Genomic DNA, 15437 nt, shown 5'->3' with positions numbered 1-15437 from the left:
AATCTCTCAGAATAGTATCTCTTTATTGGACCACATCTGGACTAACACCATATCCCCTTTTAAATCAGGCATAATCACAGATAACACAGACCACTACCCTACCTTTCTCATAACCAACCTAGGTAAATTGCCCCAAGACACTACTAAAGTTACCTTCAGACTGCATAACGAAACAACTGTAAATAACTTTATAGCAGCATAATGAGCTTGAAACATATACAGACACTAATGATGTATTAACAATTTTATAAAAATAACCCACTACTTCTATAACAAGCATTGCCCTAAAAAACTAAACAGCTTACAGCAAAGAGACTAAATAGTCCCTGGCTAACACCCACCATCCTCAAATCCATTAACACAAAGCACAAATATGAAAAACAGTACAGAATGGGTCAATTTTTTTTTTCAAATTCAAATTCAAAGTTTATTCTCTATAAGGATTACAATGTTGAATTTACAGAATTTGGTTATTGTATGGTTTACATGTAGTTAAATAATGATTACAGAGTGTACCACTAGAGCACCTAGCATGGCTAGGCATTTCGGGTAGACTTAGTTTAATTCTTTATTTTAAGAATAACAAATTCTCACTACAGGCAGCACACTCCACCAATATTCAATACACTAAACCTACTCACCATACAAAACATCCATACTTATTACTGCACCTATTACATACATAGAACACTTAACTCTGATATTAACCCTCCCCTCAAACATCTCCTTGCCAACCTCAACAGAACACATGACCATAACACAAGGCACAGATCACTCTTTGATGTTCCTCGTGTCCATCTCACGCTATGCAAAAACTCAATGCACATAAAAGGCCCTAAAATCTGGAATTCATTACCTGTAAATATAAAAGAAACACTACCTGTTTATAAATTCAAGTCTCTTCTCAAAGATCACTTACTCACCCAAAACCAAATAAATACTGAATAACTGAACCTTATAAATTGTATATCTTAAATGTTTCTCACAATTATATCACATAAATGTTAAACCTAAAACCCAATCTAACTTTATTATTTTTTAAATACACTACCTAACAGAATACTCCATACGACTGAATGTACAACAATGCATGCAACCATCAAATTCTGGCCACGAAATAGAGCGAAACACCAACGTCAAAGACCTGGGAGTGATTATGTCGGAGGATCTCACCTTCAAGGACCATAACATTGTATCAATCGCATCTGCTAGAAAAATGACAGGATGGATAATGAGAACCTTCAAAACTAGGGAGGCCAAGCCCATGATGACACTCTTCAGGTCACTTGTTCTATCTAGGCTGGAATATTGCTGCACTCTAACAGCACCTTTCAAGGCAGGTGAAATTGCCGACCTAGAAAATGTACAGAGAACTTTCACGGCGCGCATAACGGAGATAAAACACCTCAATTACTGGGAGCGCTTGAGGTTTCTAAACCTGTATTCCCTGGAACGCAGGAGGGAGAGATACATGATTATATACACCTGGAAAATCCTAGAGGGACTAGTACCGAACTTGCACACGAAAATCACTCACTACGAAAGCAAAAGACTTGGCAGACGATGCACCATCCCCCCAATGAAAAGCAGGGGTGTCACTAGCACGTTAAGAGACCATACAATAAGTGTCAGGGGCCCGAGACTGTTCAACTGCCTCCCAGCACACATAAGGGGGATTACCAACAGACCCCTGGCAGTCTTCAAGCTGGCACTGGACAAGCACCTAAAGTCAGTTCCTGATCAGCCGGGCTGTGGCTCGTACGTTGGTTTGCGTGCAGCCAGCAGCAACAGCCTGGTTGATCAGGCGCTGATCCACCAGGAGGCCTGGTCACAGACCGGGCCGCGGGGGCGTTGACCCCCGAAACTCTCTCCAGGTAAACTCCAGGTCCAGGTAATATGACTTGTCTTTGTAATACTCACTTGTGCTTTATAGTAATCTGTTTACATTAATGTTTTATCACTGATTTCATCATTGCTTAGTTAATCTTAAGTTAATTTTAAGCCAGCCCGTAATGCTATGCATAGTATAAGTGGCTTTGGCATGCTGCTCTTATCTGTATTTTTTTGTACCTCTGTATGTGTGCTCAAATTGTTAATAAATAAATAAATAAATAAATAAATATTACAAATTATGAGGTAAGTTGGTATTATGGCTAAGTGACTAAATACTAGTTTGTGAGTTTAGCAATGTGAATGCTTTTGTTTTGGCACAGTACATAGTTTCAGTATTGGAGTATCATAGGATTCATTATTTTAAGATTGGGATTAATATTTCTGTTTATGGTCAAATGGGTGAGTGAGTGTAAGTGTGAACCACCAGGTGGTATTCGTGTAGTTAGTTGATGGGGTGTATCAGGGAGATAAGATGTTTTCTAATGGTAGTTTTGAAGGTGATGAATGTGTCTGCAGTTCTAGAGTTCTCAGGTAGGGTGTTCCAGATTTTAGGGCCTTTGACATACATTGATTTTTTGTAAAGGTTTAGTCGGACACGGGGAATGTCGTAGAGATGTTTGTGTCTGGTGATATGCCTGTGGGTTCTGTCACAACTATCAAGAAAACGTTTTAGGTCAAGGTTGATATTGGAGTTTAAGGTCCTGTAGATGTAGATTGCACAGTAGAAAGTGTGGATGTACTGAACAGGGAGTAAGTTTAGATCTATGAAGAGTGGGGGAGGGGTGTTGCCAGGGATGGGATTTAGTGATTATTCTTACTGCAGCTTTTTGTTGGGTTATTATTGGCTTTAGGTGTGTTGCTGCAGTTGATCCCCAAGCACAAATAGCATAGGTGAGGTATGGATAAATAAGTGAGTGGTATAGTGTGAGAAGGGCATTTTGCGGCACGTAGTATCGTATCTTGGAGAGGATCCCAACCGTTTTGGATACTTTTTTGGTTATGTGTTGGATATGGGTGCTGAAATTCAGGTTGTTGTCAAGGTATAGGCCTAGGAATTTGCCCTCATTATGTCTGGTAATTAGAGTGTTGTCGATCTTAATGTTAATTTGTGCATCTCCTGCTCTGCTACCAAACATAATATAGTAGTTAAGCGTAAGTTTATTGGCTGTCATCCAAGTCGATATTTTGATCAGCTCCTCGTTAACAATGGTGTTGAGTGTGGCAAGATTAGGGTGAGAGATGACATAAGTCGTGTCGTCAGCAAAGAGAATGGGTTTCAGGTGTTGGGATACGTTTGGAAGATCATTGATGTATATGAGGAAGAGCAGGGGACCAAGGACACTTCCCTGCGGAACTCCAGTATCAAGTGGCCGTGTTGCTGATGCTGTGTCTTTAATGGTGACGTACTGATACCTATTAGTAAGGTAAGATTTGAAATAAGCAAGCGCATGGCCTCTTATACCGTAATGGTCAAGTTTGTGGAGTAGGATGTCGTGGTCTACTGTGTCAAAAGCTTTTCTTAGGTCAATAAAAATTCCTAGTGGATATTCTTTATTTTCCAATGCTGTGTAAAGCAGCAGACCAGACTAAACGTTACTCGTTAGCCCTTACCACCCTGATAAGAAGGTCTAAAAAAATTAATTGTATTATGAAAACAGATTACATAACATCAAAGGTGACATAAAAAAAAAGACCTGGAAAACCCTATCTGAAATTCTAGGAACTAAAAGGATTTCCAAAAACAAAACAATCAAATTAACAAAATCAGACGAACCCCTACTCTCACCAAATGAAACAGCAAACAGACTCAATGTTTTCTCCACCATAGGAAAGAATCTAGCAAGCAAAATCCCAAGCTCAAACACCCGTCCATCAGACTACCTCACAGGCACCTACCCGCATACACTGTTCCTAGCTCCAACCAACCCAACAGAGGTCTTGTTCATCGACACCCTTAAGAGCGAGGCAGGAGGCATAAACAACTTGCCAACTTTTATGTACAAAAAAGCTTCACAAGTACTGTCACCAATTATTGCAACACTTTAACAAATCCATTGAATCCTCCACCTTCCCAGCAGTTCTCAAAATAGCGAGGAATACCCCGATCCACAATAACCTGACTTGAATAACTATAGACCAATATCTAACTTACCACTACTCTCCAAAATCTTTGAAAAATTAATTCATAGACGGATCTATTTCTACCTCATCTCAAACAACATACTAAACCCCTGTCAGTTTGGATTCAGGAATAATAAAAGCATAAATGATGCTATTATACACACGCTAGAGCTAATATATACCGCTCTCGAGAAGAAAGAAGTCCCACTGGGAATTTTAATTGACTTACGTAAAGCTTTTGATACAGTCGACCATGAATTGCTGCACACTAAATTAACACACTATGGTATAAGAGGTCACTCCCTCAACTACCTGAAGTCATACCTTCGTAACAGAAGCCAATACGTATACGCAAATGGTGCAAACTTTTCCACACAACCAATCACAGTAGGAGTCCCACAGGGAAGTGTCCTAGGACCACTCCTCTTTCTCATCTACATCAATGACCTACCGAATGCATCACAGTTACTCAAACCCATATTATTTGCAGATGACACTACATACGTCTTCTCATACCCAAACCCAGCCATACTCGCCAACACTGTCAATGCTGAATTGCAGAAAATATTTACCTGGATGATGACGAATAAACTTACCCTAAATACTGACAAAACCTATTTCATTCAGTTTGGAACCAGAGTTGCAAATGTTCCACTTAACATAACACTAAATGGATCACCCATCACAAGACCCACAGAGGGAAAATTCCTAGGAATCCACCTAGACAGTAGCCTCAAATTCCAGACACACATATAAAACAAATTTCCAAGAAAATCTCTAAGACAGTAGGCATACTATCAAGGATACGGTACTATATTCCACAATCAGCTCTCTTTGCCCTGTATCATTCACGCATCTACCCTTATCTCGCATATGGAATTTGTGCATGGGGATCAACAACATTAAATCACCTAAGACCACTAATAACCCAGCATAAGGCTGCAGTCAGATTGATAACAAATTCCCACTCGCGACAGCATACTCCACCTCCATTCAAAAGTCTAAATTTGCTCACCATAAAGAACATCCACACTTATTCATATGCCTACTACATACATAGAACAATACACGCAAACATAAGCCCTCCACTCAAACTTCTCACCAACCTTAACAGGACACACAACCATAACACAAGACACATCTCTTTTTGATGTACCCCGTATCCATATCACACTGTGTAAAAGCTCTATGCACATAAAGGGCCCCAAAATCTGGAATTCATTACAGAACATACTAAAGAAACCAGGCCTGAAAATCAATTTAAGACTCTTTTAAAAAACCACTTATTCGCCCAAGACTAAATAGTCAACACTCGGTATTTAACATTACCAATAATTCTCCCAATTACTTAAATCTTAAAACTTCAAGACAACATATATGTAAATTGATCATCTTGTTTGTTATACACTATAATGAGACATATTTGTACAACTATAATGTTTCAATATCGAAATGTTCAAATTTCATTGTTTCAAATACTCAATTGCACTTCATATTGTAAATTGTTTACGGTAACTTTTACCAGTGAATCTATCATTGCTTGTTAATTTTAAGCCTGTCCATAATGCTCTGCATACAAGGGGTTTTTGGCATGTTCACCCAACTATTATAATTCCTTGTACAACTATGTATCATGTCCAAATAAAATATATGAATATGAATATCAAGCAATATCAGTGTAATAACTGTACAAATGGTCACTGGGTGAGTTACAGCGATGACAAGAAAACTTAATATTCTATTAGTTCATGTTATGTGGCTTCAGTAAGTTTGATAGAGACGAATTATAGTTTTGATCATTTCCAATACAACTTTATTTCTTTATGAAGTTCAAATAATGTTGTTTGCATGTAATAAAACAGTAGACACACAAAAAAGCTGCTAATATGCAATGCATTTAAAAGAATTTAGTTAGTTAGTTAGTTAAAGATTAGCCGGTATTCTCCCGGCCCGGGCCTTTTCCAAGTGGTGGCCCGGCCTTGGCTCCCTCTTTAGGGAGTGTCTGAGACCTAAGTCTCCCATGGGAGGAGGCACAAGTACCTCCTCATCTTTGGGACCAACTGTCCCCAGGCCTAGCCACAAGCTAGGCCTCTCTGGTCTGCCATCCCCACCCCAAGGGGGCAAATGGGAATGACAGTCTTATGAGCTAAAGGCTCGGGCTCAGGCACCTACCCTACCCTAGAAGGGTTAGGCATGGTGTCGATGATTTAAAAGAAACTAATGCTAATGCTTAAATGTTACTTGAGATTTAGATATAGACTGTTAATATGTAGATATAGAATAATAATAATAATAATAATAATAATAATAATAATAATAATAATAATAATAATAATAATAATAAGTTTATTTTTTGGAGCCGTACAACAACAACAACAACAACAACAACAACAATAATAATAATAAGAGTATTAATAATTATTTATGTTTTGGAGCCGCACAAAAACTTCAGTTGAACAGTAGGCACAAAATATAGGTATTAGTTATGCAATACATTTTAGGCAACTAATGGTAAAGCTTATATGTTTGTGAACATGTAGATATAGACTATTATGTAGGACTTGTTGCGCAGTTAACTATAATTATAAATACAATAAAAGAGAAAGCTTATGACAAAGGATCACTTAAATAAAAATTTCATATCATTTAAATTCAACTGGTTCAATGACTTTAGTTTTGTGGAGTTACTGAATAATGATTGTGAAGATGCAGCAAGTTACTTAGATTGTAATACAGATAAAAGAAGAGGGAGCAGGAGTTCATTTTGCAAGTAGTAACAGAAATTAAGAAGTTGCTTAGTAGACCAGGTGTAAGTAAGTAAGTTTATTCAGGTATACACAAATACAGTTACATAGAATTATCATACATAGCAGCATATGTGTAGAGAACCTGGGATAACCCAAAAAAGTCAGACAGAGTGACTTGCCCCTTCCTTGTCCAGCTACAGCAGAGTGGGTCACCACCCTCACGTAAATTCAGCAACCGGCTTCCCACCAAAACTGGTAAAAATCCCTAGAGCCGGAAATTGGAGCCGATGGAAGGTGTTCCTCCTGTAATGTGTCCAGCGGCCAAAATAAGACGAGGACAAGCGTCTCAGAGAGAATGGGAGAAATTTGTAACTGATAAAAGATCTCTCAATTACCTAAATCTTCAAAATTTAAATACCCAAAGTTCATACATAACTTAATACTACTACATTGTAGTATAAATACCTGCACAAAACTATACTACCTTACATCATATTGTATCATTCTCATACTGTAAACTACTTTCACTAAAACTCAATATTATATTTCAAAAATATAACTTAAATATTTACTATTGATATACACAACCTACAAAATACTTCCAAATTGTCCCAATGTAATATCCCCAGATTGTAGAGTTAACTTACTGTCTGCTGTAAATAAAAACAAATGTTCAACTTAAACAAACTATGATCAATTTCTCTAGTATTAAGTAGTCTGTAAGCCATTAATTTAGTCTGCGATACTTCTGACAAGAAGGCGGCCCAGGAACAAAAAACGTGAAACGTTTAAATCTGAACGTTTATCTGTGTTGGCGTGAAAATATGCTGGTTGAAGGCTTCATACAGCTAAAATATTTAATAATTTACTTCGAATTTAAAATTATTTCAGTTTCATTATTGTATATTGCTGATGATTGCTTAACCAATTACGCATTACTTCAAACTTGTAAGTGTTTCAATCTCATTGTTTTAAAATGTATTAAATTGTAATACTTCATATTGTAAATTGTTTTAACTTGTTCTAAGTTGTAATACTGAACTTTTTATAAATTATATCAAAACTGTAATTATTCTATAATGAGCTACTCTGCTAGACTTATTAAAACCATAAAGCATTAACTAATAGAATACTCATTGTTACTCATTGTAAATCATCTAATGACCATATGAACTGTTATTCCCTTATTAATCTTAACTTAATTTTAAGTTTGCCTGAAAAGCTCTGCGTACAAAGGAGCTTTTGGCATGAACACCCAACTATTATATTGTACAACCATGTATCATGTCAAAATCAAATTATTATTATTATTATTATTATTATTATTATTATTATTATTATTATTATTATTATTATTATTATTATTATCCCATGGTATCGAGAGGGAGAACAATATAAGATTTCGGATTTTTAGCCTGAAGTGTTACCACCCAGGATGACCCAGGGAAGTCAGTGCGTTCCGTGAAAGGAAAATGACGGTCTTATTTGCACTGGAATCCTTTAATCTTCTTCCCACAACAGCTTACTAGGAACCAGGTACCTACTGACTGGTGAAGAGGGGCAGCAGGTGTAAGGAAACATAACGAACGTTTCACTCGTGCTGACTTAATTACACTGATGCTCAGGAACCTCCAACAAAGCAGAAGTGATGACCAAGATGGCGTGCAGAGTAGACCAGTACAATATAACCCAGCCATACCAGGAAGAACGGAAACGGGGTCCAACACTAGGAACTGAAGCACAGCCCTTCAGAGAACAGTCCAAGGTGAGTTGAACCCAGGATATCAGAGCAAGAAATGCGCCACTAACATTTTAATTGTCACTATATTCATCACTCGCCCTAGATAGCCGAACACAAACATAAAAAAAAAATATATTTTATTTTAATTCCTTGGAAGGGGATACATTTATGGGTTGTCGATTTATTCTTTCCTTCATCACTTCCAGGAGATATATTGAGAAAGCCTTCTCTGAGAAGCTACAAACATATACCCCTCAAGGAAGGTTCCTTGATGTTGGTGAGGGGCTCTTGATTTAGGAAATTGGATCTGTGCTCCAGTTCCCCGAATTAAGCCTGAATGCCTTCCACATCCCCCCCCCAGGCGCTGTATAATCCTCCACGTTTAGCGCTTCCCCTTGATTATAATAATAATAATACAAACATATAACACTTGTGTATCCTGCTTAGAAACACATGTATGCACACTTACGCCAGTTTTATTTTATTTTATTTGTTTATATAATTTTATTGTGTCTCACTCCTAAAGAGAAGCCACCAGTGATGAACGACGTGTCTCATAGTAAAAATATTTTTAATGTAATTATGTGTTGTTTTCATTACCACAGTGTTGGTACTGCCATATTGGTTAATATTTAGTGTAGAGTTCCGTCTTTTATTACGTGAATTTTGTAATATAGAACGAGTTGTGTGGTGGAACTAGCTATAATTTGATGGAAGAAAGCCTTTTCCTGGTAACCAGACAAAATGTAACCGAGCCTAGAATGTAACTAAACCAAATGTAACCGAGCCTAGAATGTAACCAGACCAAATATAACCGAGCCTAGAATGTAACCAGACCAAATATAACCGAGCCTAGAATGTAACCAGACCAAATATAACAGAGCCTAGAATGTAACCAGACCAAATATAACCGAGCCTAGAATGTAACCAGACCAAATATAACAGAGCCTAGAATGTAACCAGACCAAATATAACCGAGCCTAGAAAGTAACCAGACCAAATGTAAGAGCCTAGAATGTAACTAGACCACATGTAACCGAGCCTAGAATGTAACCAGACCAAATATAACAGCCTAGAATGTAACTAAACCAAATGTAACCGAGCCTAGAATGTAACCAGACCAAATGTAAAAGCCTAGAATGTAACTAGACCACATGTAACCGAGCCTAGAATGTAACCAGACCAAATATAACCGAGCATAGAATGTAACTAAACCAAATGTAACCGAGCCTAGAATGTAACCAGATCAAATGTAACCGGGCTAGAATCTAGATCAGGTTAGGTTAAACTGGGTTGTTTAGTTAGATTTAATTTACAAGATTTTATTCCATTTGCCCAAAATATCAATATCTGCATTGCAAACACTACACAGGATGGGTATGGGGTGCATAATAAACATATTAAACTAAAAAAAACTAAACCCTACTTAATAATTGGAAATTTCGCATACTATATTATCGCGAGCCTTAAATTGGAACGCTGTACTAAATATTAACCGCCATATATTTATGCTTGCTACTGAGACGAAGGTTGCCCATAACAATTATGTATAAACATATGATACTGCTTATTTAATCTATGATAACCCAACACTAACAAGAATCACTAGAACTTATAATTCATGGGACGAGTGAATCAAGATGGCTTCACATAACAGCCACACAAAAATGTTTGGACAACATGCGGTTAGGAATAACATTTCCCTCCACCCTGGCAGATAACAACTCTCGATATCATTATGTCCATCTGTCCTCACAAGAACAAATCATGCACAATCCTGGTCTTCAGTTCTCTAAAACATATACATGACCTGAGGACTATATATATATATATATCACAGACTGTCTACCCTGATAGCAAGGTCCCTTAACTGTGACAGTAGGAGGGTGAGAAGTACTGTTATTGTAAACCAGACTGATGATACTATAATACAGAGGTGTATTATAGGTAATAACTGGGCTTTCACCTTATGAAGTGAACTGTTCATCATACTTGTTGCCCTCAAGCTTGTGGAGACTAGAACTGCACACAGTGATTGTAACCGACTCTCTTTCCTCATTACTCACTCTAAATAACCTGAGACCTGATTGTAGCATGCTTGTGTATGAAACTAGGTACAGATATACACAAATTATTAAGAAAGGGATTACAGTTAAGCTTGTGTGCATTTCGTCTCATATAGGCTTCCAGGAGAATGACAAGGTTGATTAATTAGGTAAACTACCAACCAATTACAGTTGGTGTCCCACAGGGAAGTGTCCTTGGCCCTCTTCTCTTTCTCCTATACATAAATGACCTACCAAATGCTTCGCAATTACTCAAACCCACACTTTTTGCAGATGACACTACATACGTCTTCTCTCACCCGAGCCCAGTCACGCTAGCCAATACTGTAAACACCGAATTACAGAAAATATCTACCTGGATGAGGACTAACAAACTTACACTAAACATTGACAAAACCTACTTCATTCAGTTTGGTAACAGAGCTACAGATGTACCTCTTAACATAACAATAAACGGATCACCTATCACAAAGCTAACAGAGGGAAAATTCCTAGGAATCCACCTCGATAATAGACTCAAATTTCATACACATATACAACAAATTTCTAAGAAAATCTCCAAGACTGTAGGCATACTATCGAAGATACGGTACTATGTTCCACAGTCAGCCCTCCTGGCCCTTTATCACTCTCTTATTTACCCCTATCTCACCTATGGAATTTGTGCATGGGGCTCAACAACAATTAACCATCTCAGACCACTAATTACCCAACAAAAGGCTGCAGTTAGAATGATAACAAATTCTCACTACAGGCAACACACTCCACCAATATTCAAAACACTCAACCTACTCACCATACAAAACATCCATACTTATTATTGCACCTATTACATACATAGAACACTTAACTCTGATATTAACCCTCCCCTTAAACATCTCCTTGCCAACCTCAACAGAACACATGACCATAACACAAGGCACAGATCACTCTTTGATGTTCCTCGTGTCCATCTCACGCTATGCAAAAACTCAATGCACATAAAAGGCCCTAAAATCTGGAATTCATTACCTGTAAATATAAAAGAAACACTACCTGTTTATAAATTCAAGTCTCTTCTCAAAGATCACTTACTCACTCAAAACCAAATAAATACTGAATAACAACCTTATAAATTGTATATCCTATATGTTACTCACAATTATATCACACAAATGTTAAACCTAGGACCCAATCTAACTTTATTATTTTTTTAAATACACTACCTAACAGAATACTCCATTCAACTGAATGTACAGCAATGCAAGCAACCATATGACCTGTCTTTGTAATACTCATTTGTGCTTTATAGTTATCTGTTTACAATAATGTTTTATCACTGATTTCATCATTGCTTAGTTAATCTTAAGTTAATTTTAAGCCAGCCCGTAATGCTATGCATATAAGTGGCTTTGGCATGCTGCTCTTACCTGTGTTTTTTGTACCTCTGTTTGTATGCTTAAAATTACTAAATATCATTTTGTAGTTATCGTTAGGAATTACTGCAGCTCTTGCGCATTGTGTACTTTTTTTTTCTTATTCGCGTTTTTTTTTAATTTCCTGATGTTTTTATCTTTTTTTTTTTATATTTTATTTAAAAACTTCATGTACAGATATTAATAGGTACATATACAAAAAAATGATCAAGGACAACATCAGTAAATCAATATATAAACACAAAACAATCCAGGCAACATCTGCCAGTCTACTATATACAAGTTTTTATAACATATCACAATTTAAGAAGGAATAAAGTTATAATAACAAAGGCCACAAAATGGCTATTAAGAAAACTCCTAAAATTACAACCTCCACACAATAATGCTCCAAGCTTAATGACAATCACCCATAATACCTCCCTCATACAAATACACCAGACCTACAATATGCCTTATTAAGAAACCTGTGCTGCAACACAGGTGACCCATCATCCCCCCCCCACTCACACATACACATTGAAAACTAACCCTATCACCAACCTGAATAATCATGACATTAATTATCCTCAATTTAGGATTATTATGTCACATGTCACTTGAGGAAGCATTATTTACAACCATGAATGGTACAGGACTACCAAAATTACAATACCTTAAATAAGAACAATAATAATAGGTAATTACTACCAAAACTGATGCTGGCCCACGTTACAATAAAACAAAAATAACTCAGTGCTTCAAGGAAATAGTGAAAGGAAAACCCTCTCAAGAAAATTCAAATTCAATTGCAATACCAGTGTAAGTGGAACATAATACGCTACCAAAGAAATATACATGTTATATAATTTATAGGTTATACATTAATACATGTTATATATTTAATCTGCTCCTTACACCTTCCCCATCAAGGGCACTAAGCAAAACTTATCTTGCACAACCTCTCATCTGGTCACACACTAGTACCTCCAATCACACCCAACCACATCACTGCATTCCCAAGGAGGTGAGCCCGTTGAAATCCCCTGAACCCCCCCCCCCCTTTTACCAACCCACTCACCCCGGCAGTTAAAGCCCCTTATAACGCCAATAAAATCCCTATTGTTAGTCCTCTATAACCTTCAGAAAAATACTCTTCCCACCTTTTCCCAAAAATGTCTCTGTTGCGACACAAAGTTCGATAAAACGTCGCCGCCAAAGTCCTTCTCAGCACATCCCCACCCACCTTCCCCCTCATACCCCATAAAACATATATGTAGTCCACGATGACATATGCTAAACCTCTTACCACACTCTCCTCCACACCACTCATATCAAGACTCAACGCTCGCAATACCGCCACACCTTGGCCCCCCACCCTCACCACTACCTTACGCATCCATACCCTGATGCACTCCAAACCTTCACAAAAATAGACGACATGATACGCAGTCTCTTCCCCACTGCATCTGCCACACCCCCCACCCTCAATAACCCTCCTGTCTCGGAGCATCGCTCCCGTTGGCAAAATCCCATGCAGGAAACGGTACATAACCTCACGCGCCCTAGGTCGTATCCTTAATGTACTAAACCTTCGCCATATTACATCCCATGCATACATGGGGTAGATCCCTTCAACCGGCGCCACTACATGTTTCTCTAACAATTTACACAACGTTCCCACCTTTACTTTTCCTGGTTCCCTGGCTAACATTAAGGCGCGTAACACTGTCTCGCATTCCTTCATTTCCGCCCCTCCATACCATTTTCTCAGGTGAGCATGTACCTTATCTAGCTGACCCTCCCTCCATCCACCTGCACTCATCACTTCCCTCTTAATAAACACACATTTCACGCGCTTTCTCAAGTCCAACAAACCCAACCCTCCCCTACATACCGGCAATGTCACTACCTCCCTTCGCAACCAGTTGCACCCTGAACCCCACAAAAATTTGAACACCATTCTAAGAATACTCGTGATCGCCGTTCCTGTTAACGGCATCACAGCCGAAACAAACCAGACTTTACTATATAGTAATACATTGATGACAATTACACGCTGCCTAAGGGTTAAATGGTGAGGTCGCAGCATTCCCAAACGTCGCTGCACCTGTTCCACCATCCTATTCGAATTGCTAACCCTTGCAGCACTCAGGTCAGCCTCATACATGACACCGCAGATTTTCAGACTCCCGGTCCTCTGCTGCACAACATCACATCCCCACTCGAATCTCTCTGTCCACTCTCCCAGCCCCATGATCATTGACTTTTCCAGATTTACCTTCATCCCAGTAGCTCTCCCAAAAGTGTGTACAACTTCCCCCAAAAGTCCTAACCGTGTCTCCTCACTTGCCAAAATAGTGGTATCATCAACATAGCCCACCAAACCAGGCCACGGCTTCAGCTCACCATCCCTCCCCCCCGGCCTTAGACGATCCTCCACCATCCTATAAAAGGGATCCTGAACACATGCAAACAATATTTGTGATAAAGGACATCCCTGCCGAAGACCCCGCTCCATGTTGACACCCCCCCCCACACACCCATTGATTTGCACCCTTACCTTCGCATTTGAGTACAGCGTATCCACCCACCCCACTATTTCTTCGCCAAACCCCTGTCGTAGGAGAATATCCCTCAAAGCCTTTCTTTCCACCCTATCATAAGCCCCTTGCCAATCCAACGCCACCAACGCTCCTCTTTCCCTTTCCATGTCCTCCAGGAACCCCTTGATAATCCCGTGGCCCACGCTCATTGACCTACCAGGTAAACCAAACTGAGACTCAAACACGACCCTCCCCACAACACATTTAAGCCGATTCCCAAGAATTTTCGCAAATAATTTATAATCAGCACAAAGCAATGAAATGGCTCGATAATCCCGAAGGGTACTCTGCTGTTTACCCTTTGGGACCAACACCACCACCGCCGTTGCCTGAGATTCTCCCATCTTACCTCCGTCTTTCATGGCATTCATTAACCTTACTAGGAAACCCCTAAGCAGACCCCAGTGCTGTACATAAAATTCGCTAGGTAAACCATCGATCCCGGGTGCCTTACCCTTCCTCATGTCCATAAGGGCTCTCCATATTTCCCCCTCCTCAATGACCCCACCCAGTGCCTCCCGATCACTCCTCCCCAGTTTGCACGGCACATACTCACATACCTTCCCAAGAACCTCACCATCCACCCCACTACTTTTCCCGTATTCCTCAAACCATCTATCTGCATATGCACTCATCCCCTTGGTGTCCCTTAATACCTGACCCTCTCTAAAACCCCCCACAGAAGATATGACTTGCAAACCTGGTATTGTAGTCGTTCGCTGTCGTACCTTCTGTCCTCGCAGCACACAAGCTGATGGCTTGTCGCCCCAGAGTACTTCGTCTAACCCCGCCTGTACCCGTACAGCTGCAAAACGTTCTTCTTGCAAATCCCGTATTCTGTCCTTCAACATGTGTATATCCTCCACCGG

At 39.0% G+C, this 15437-nt stretch overlaps 1 protein-coding gene across 1 annotated transcript in view; it reads left to right on the top strand.

The window, feature by feature from the left end:
• The first annotated feature begins 8221 nt into the window (after window positions 1-8221).
• LOC128701320 (mucin-2-like) overlaps window positions 8222-15437 on the top strand; it is a 648393-nt gene continuing 641177 nt past the window's right edge. The window contains exon 1 of the mRNA XM_070100363.1: window positions 8222-8526. The gene's annotated coding sequence lies outside the window, so the exon portion shown is untranslated. The remainder of the gene's footprint in view (window positions 8527-15437) is intronic.

The sequence above is a fragment of the Cherax quadricarinatus genome, chromosome 72 (genome assembly GCF_038502225.1).
Source record: "Cherax quadricarinatus isolate ZL_2023a chromosome 72, ASM3850222v1, whole genome shotgun sequence".
Taxonomy (NCBI): Eukaryota; Metazoa; Arthropoda; class Malacostraca; order Decapoda; family Parastacidae; genus Cherax; species Cherax quadricarinatus.
The sequence above is the reverse complement of the archived record's forward strand: the minus strand, read 5'-3'. Positions and strand labels throughout refer to the sequence as shown.